This window comes from Nomascus leucogenys, chromosome 7b, assembly GCF_006542625.1.
Source record: "Nomascus leucogenys isolate Asia chromosome 7b, Asia_NLE_v1, whole genome shotgun sequence".
Taxonomy (NCBI): Eukaryota; Metazoa; Chordata; class Mammalia; order Primates; family Hylobatidae; genus Nomascus; species Nomascus leucogenys.
In genome coordinates, this window is record NC_044387.1 from 64,026,507 (window position 1) to 64,031,922 (window position 5,416).

At 43.6% G+C, this 5,416-nt stretch overlaps 1 pseudogene; it reads left to right on the top strand.

Moving 5' to 3' along the window:
* The first annotated feature begins 3,506 nt into the window (after positions 1-3,506).
* On the top strand, positions 3,507-4,300 carry LOC105740066 (annotated as a pseudogene).
* The last annotated feature ends 1,116 nt before the right edge of the window (positions 4,301-5,416 follow it).

The window sequence follows — 5,416 nt, forward strand, 5'->3', positions numbered from 1 at the left end:
AAAACAAAAATAAACAAATGGGACTTAAAACTAAAAAGCTTCTGCACAGCAAAAGAAACAATCAATAGAGTAAACAGAAAGCCTACAGAATGGGAAAAAATATTTGCAAACTATGTATCCGACGAAGGGCTAATATCCAGGATCTACAAGTAACTCAAACAAATCAACAATAAAACATATAGCCCCATTAAAAAATGGGCAAAGGAAATGAACAGACATTTTTCAAAGAAGATATACAAATGGTGAACAAGCATATGAAAAAATCAACATCACTAATCATCAGAGAAATGCAAATTAAAACCACAATGAGATATTATCTTACACCAATCAGAATGGCTATTATTAAAAAGTAAAAAATAAACCAGGTGTTGCTGAGGATGTGGAGAAAAGGAAATGCTTATACACTGTCAGTGGGATGTAGATTAGTACAATATTTATGGAAACAGTATGGAGAGCTCTCAAAGAGCTAAAATGAGAACTACCATTCAATCCAGCAATTCCACTATTGAGTATATGCCCAAAGGAAAATAAATCATTATATCAAAAAGATACTTGCGGCTGGGCACGGTGGCTCATGCCTGTAATCCCAATATTTTGGGAGGCTGAGGCAGGCAGATCACCTGAGGTCAGGAGTTCGAGACCAGCTTGACCAACATGGAGAAACCCCGTCTCTACTAAAAATACAAAATTAGCCAGGCGTGGTGGCACATGCCTGTAATCCCAACTACTAGGGAGGCTGAGGCAGGAGAATCACTTGAACCTGGGAGGCAGAGGTTGCAGTGAGCCAAAATTCCACCATTGCACTCCAGCCTGGGCAACAAGAGTAAAACTCTGTCTCAAAAAAAAAAAAAAAAAAAAAAAAATCTGCACCAATATGTTTATCGCAGCACTGTTTACAATATCAAAGTTATGGAATCAACCAAAGTGTCCATTAACAGAGAATTGAATAAAGAAAATATTTTATTTATACACACACATGCTATGAAATACTACTCAACCATAAAAAGAATGAAATTATGTCTTTTGCGGCAACACAGATGGAACTGAAGGCCATTGTGTCAAGGGAAATAACTTACTTTGCATGTTCTTACTTACAAGTAGGAGCTAAACAATGGGTACACGTGGACATACAAAGTGGAATTATAGACTCTGGAGACTACAAAATGTGGAAGGATGGGAGGGAGGTGAGGGCTTAAAAATTACCTATTGAGTACGATGTTCACTATTTGGTTGATGGGTACACTAAAAGCCCAGACTTCACAACTGTGCAATATATGCATGTAAGAAATCTGCACTTGTACACCTTAAATATATTATAAATAATACACAAACTAAAAGAAAATAAATAGTCACATATTTGATTGTAAATGTGTAAATTATTTCCGAACTCAGCCAGGATTCATTCAGAAAAGCAAAATTCATTTTACCTGTTTCAAGCAATAGGATGTTACATCCGGTAACTTCGATGATTACAAAATCAGTGGAAGGACTGGTGGAATGAAGGTCAGAAAAAGCCAGCACTAACTCTCAGGGTCACTAGTGTCTTTCAGAAACTTCAAAGGTTACAAGCATTGCAAGATATAGCTGGCAATGAACATAGGTCTTCTTGCTCCATGGTGGGTGATATTCAAGTAAATGCCCAGAGACCTCTACAAAAACGTCTCTCTCAGATTGCTCCTCATGAATCCACCCACTGCTGCTGAAGCAGTCTTTAGTCTTTCAAATAACACACAGACGCCTCTCATTGATAGAACTGATAGAGTTGATAGAATCTAACCCAGAATTCTGCTGGCCAGGATTCTGAAAATGTTGTTTCCAGGCATCCAATTTCCACTAAACAGGGAAGATTCTAGAAGAAAGAAAATGCCTCTGAGTTGCCTATAGGCCGTCAGAAATATCTTCCATCACCCCGTTCATCAAGGCTTATATGCCTTGTTTGCAAAGTATTTTCACACACTTTTTTTTTTTTTTTTTTTTGAGACAGAGTCTCACTCCATCACCCTGGCTGGAGTGCAGTGGCGAGACCTCGGCTCACTGCAACCTCTCCGCCTCCTGGGTTCAAGCCATTCTCATGCCTCAGCCTCCCGAGTAGCTGGAATTTCAGGCACACACCACCACACCCAGCTAATTTTTGTAGTTTTTGTAGAGACAAGGTTTTGCCATATTGGCCAGGCTGGTCTTGAACTCCTGACCTCAAGTGGTCCTCCCGCCTCGGCCTCCCAAAGTGCTGGGATTATAGGCATGAGCCACCATGCCCGGCCTATTTTCTTACTTGAGTTTCACCATAACATTTTGTGCTCATATGGCTGATATCGTGACCCTTAATTTACATTTGCCTTTTCTTTATTCGTTCTACAATATGCTAGTTGGCCCAAAGACGCTGAGTTGTATTCCAGCAGATGCATTGTAATCAAGGATGTTTTTTGACTCTAAGATAAGCAGTTTAACTTCCACACCAAATGGTGTGATAATGAAGGTCACTAACAGTAGTTCTCAAGTGAACTTACAAGTTTACTTCTTTAAATTGTACTTTAGGTTATCTTCAAATATGAGAATTCTTAATATTTCTAACTTTATATTTATGAGGAATAATTGTGTAGACTTATCTTACATATGTGAAAAGGACTTAAAAGTTATACAGTCAGACTTTCACTACCTACCAGTAATCACTTGCAAGATCAAGTTGGGCAGCACACAGAAATTTTTTGAACATTTAATCAACAAACCTAAACAAATAAAGTAGCAATGGTAAATGGCACAGTTAATATTAAGATACAAACACACCTAAAATAGTTCTTGTGTGGTATGGGGAATTGAGAAAACAAGAGAAATAGTCAATGCAACCAACAAATCACAAACCATGGTGTCTCAACGAGCTCTATTAAAAGTAATGGCAAAAACCGCAATTACTTTTACACCAACCTATATAAGACCTGTATATTCTGTCACTAACGATTCCAACAATATAAATTTAAATTTGGCTGAGGTACCGAGCCTGGAGGAGAGGTCCACAGTCCTGGCTGGGGGGTCTGTGTGGGCTCAGCCTCCCAGTCTGTCTCACTCCTTGGTTTGGGGCCAAGCCACCATTCCCCAGGCTCCTGGGCGACCCTTCTGCAGCTGGACGGGCGGTGACCCTGAGTGTCCAAGGCTGACCCCACGTGGCTGAGGTTCTGTCTTTGTGGAATGTTGGGGCACTGCCCTTACAAGCCTTGGGGTTGGCTGCTCCGTGTGCGTTTTTGTGTGAGCTTTCGTTTAGGAACCCCCTCCTTTCATGGAAGGGGCCAGCCTGACCAACATGGTGAAACCCTGTCTCTACTAAAAATACAAAAATTAGCCGAGCGTGGTGGCACATGTCTGTAATCCCAGCTACTGGGGAGGCTAAGGCAGGAGAATCACTTGAATTCAGAAGGCAGAGGTTGCAGTGAGCTGAGATCATGCCACTGCATTCCAGCCTGGGCAACAGAGCGAGACTCCATCTCAAAAAACAAAACAAAAAAAGAATGCCAATGGGGACTTCTCTGAGGAACTCACCCTCACACCCTGTGGTTCTGCAGCCTGGGACAAGGAGCCCTGAAGAGCAGTGCCTACCAGCCCCACCAGCCAGGAGCAGGTGCCAGTGCCACTGCAGCAGGGGCTGGCCCAGGAGGACAGCCTCAACAAGCTGGCTTTGCAGTACAGCTGCAAAGTCACAGATATCAAGGTCAACAACTTCATGAGAGTTGTTGACCTTTCAGACTTATATGCCTTGGAATCCATTATGATTCCAGTGAAAAACAAGGGGATCCTAACAGAGACCCACAAAGAACTAAAACCCCTTCTGAGCTCATTTTCAGAGACCGAAGTGACCACAGAACTGCCAAATCCAGATAGCAGCCACAGACACTGATGCCCAGGCCAGTCAACTGATGGATTTCTTTAAGGAGATTGACCAGAATATTGAGTGTGCATTGCAGTCAGAAATCTTTTTATGGGAAAGTTACTGCATAGAGACTCTCCTATCAGCAACTGCTCCCAGCTCCTCAAAAGATGCCAACAAATGGTGCAGACTGTGGAATTCAGTGATGGAATGTCTTTTTTTTATCATGCTTCTAGTTGGGATTCTTTTGCCCATCTTTCATTTGGTCTATTTTAAAATACAGGCTGCTGGTGAGACCCCTAATAGCATGAACACAACTCCTGTCCCCAGTGGTTCCATGGCAATGAGTACAATGCCAGGGCAAATCCCCAGGTGAGCGATTCCATGCCAACCATAACCTCTTCAGACAGCCAGTTCAGTCAGACCACCCAGCCAGGGAACTAAGCTTTGTGTTTAAAGAACCTGCCCAGCTTTTGCAATTGGCTCTTGAAGTGCATCAGCTGTCACTGGTCACATCCTGGGGGTGCTGCATTTTGTGTCCTGGGCAGGATGGACATGTTTCAGAAGTCACCACAGTGTTCTCAATTGCAGTGACCCTGAAGAATGGCCTCACCCAACCCAAGCCTCCAGGATCAAAAACACCAGCACCCTTAGCCTCTTCTATCCAGAGAGGATCAGCAGCAAGGCGTTTACATGTGACAGATGGTTATTTCTTGTAGACATTTAGTGGACTGGCCATGTCTTCACAGCAGCACTGTGTGGGTCCCCAAGTTGGATATGCTTGGAGAGAAAGGAATGGCCTTGGCAGAGGGACCTGTAGTGTGGGAGCCCCTGTGATTGGTGTGGGTCGCCTGGTTGTTGCAGTTTCCCTGCTTGCTGGGGAGCAGGGACTGGCTCTGAGAAGGGTTGTTCTCTGTCTCCCTGGCAAAGATGCTGTGGAATAATCTTGGCATGTCACCCCCGTTTTAGAGAGTGACAAATTACAATTGTAACAAGCCCTACTTCATATTTGCTGCATCGGTTAGTCTTTTTGAGGCAATGCCATTTCTAGAATTGAAAAAGCCCCAAGTCCAAACTGCTGTACTGTTGAACAAAGGGCAGTTCTGCACTGTTGAATAAAGGGCAGTTCTGCTCCTATCCTCATTTAGAGCTGCTTAATCTGACACACAGACATGTCTCAAGCCGAGCATACACACACAGGGCCATTGCCCAATTCCTCAGAGGCTCCCTAGATTCTCCCAGGAGGCTTCCTTGGAAGGAGTGCTTGCTGGCCAGCATCTGGAGAGGAGGATGGGTGCCAGTTGCTGAGACACCAGCATGGATATCTACCTGAAGCTGTGCAGTCGCCAGGCCAGCGCTGCTGACAGCAGCAGCTCCTGTGCTATTTGGCACAGGGTGTTCCCTGATGCTTCCCTAACTCAGTTCTTAGGAACTCTAGTGTCACAGCATGAGAATGTGGCTCAGTCCTTTTTTTTGGGGTGATGCCCCTAAAATAACACTCTATATACACTGTAGCTCGTAATGTTAAAGGACCAAATGCTTCATGGAGGGGCTAGAGGT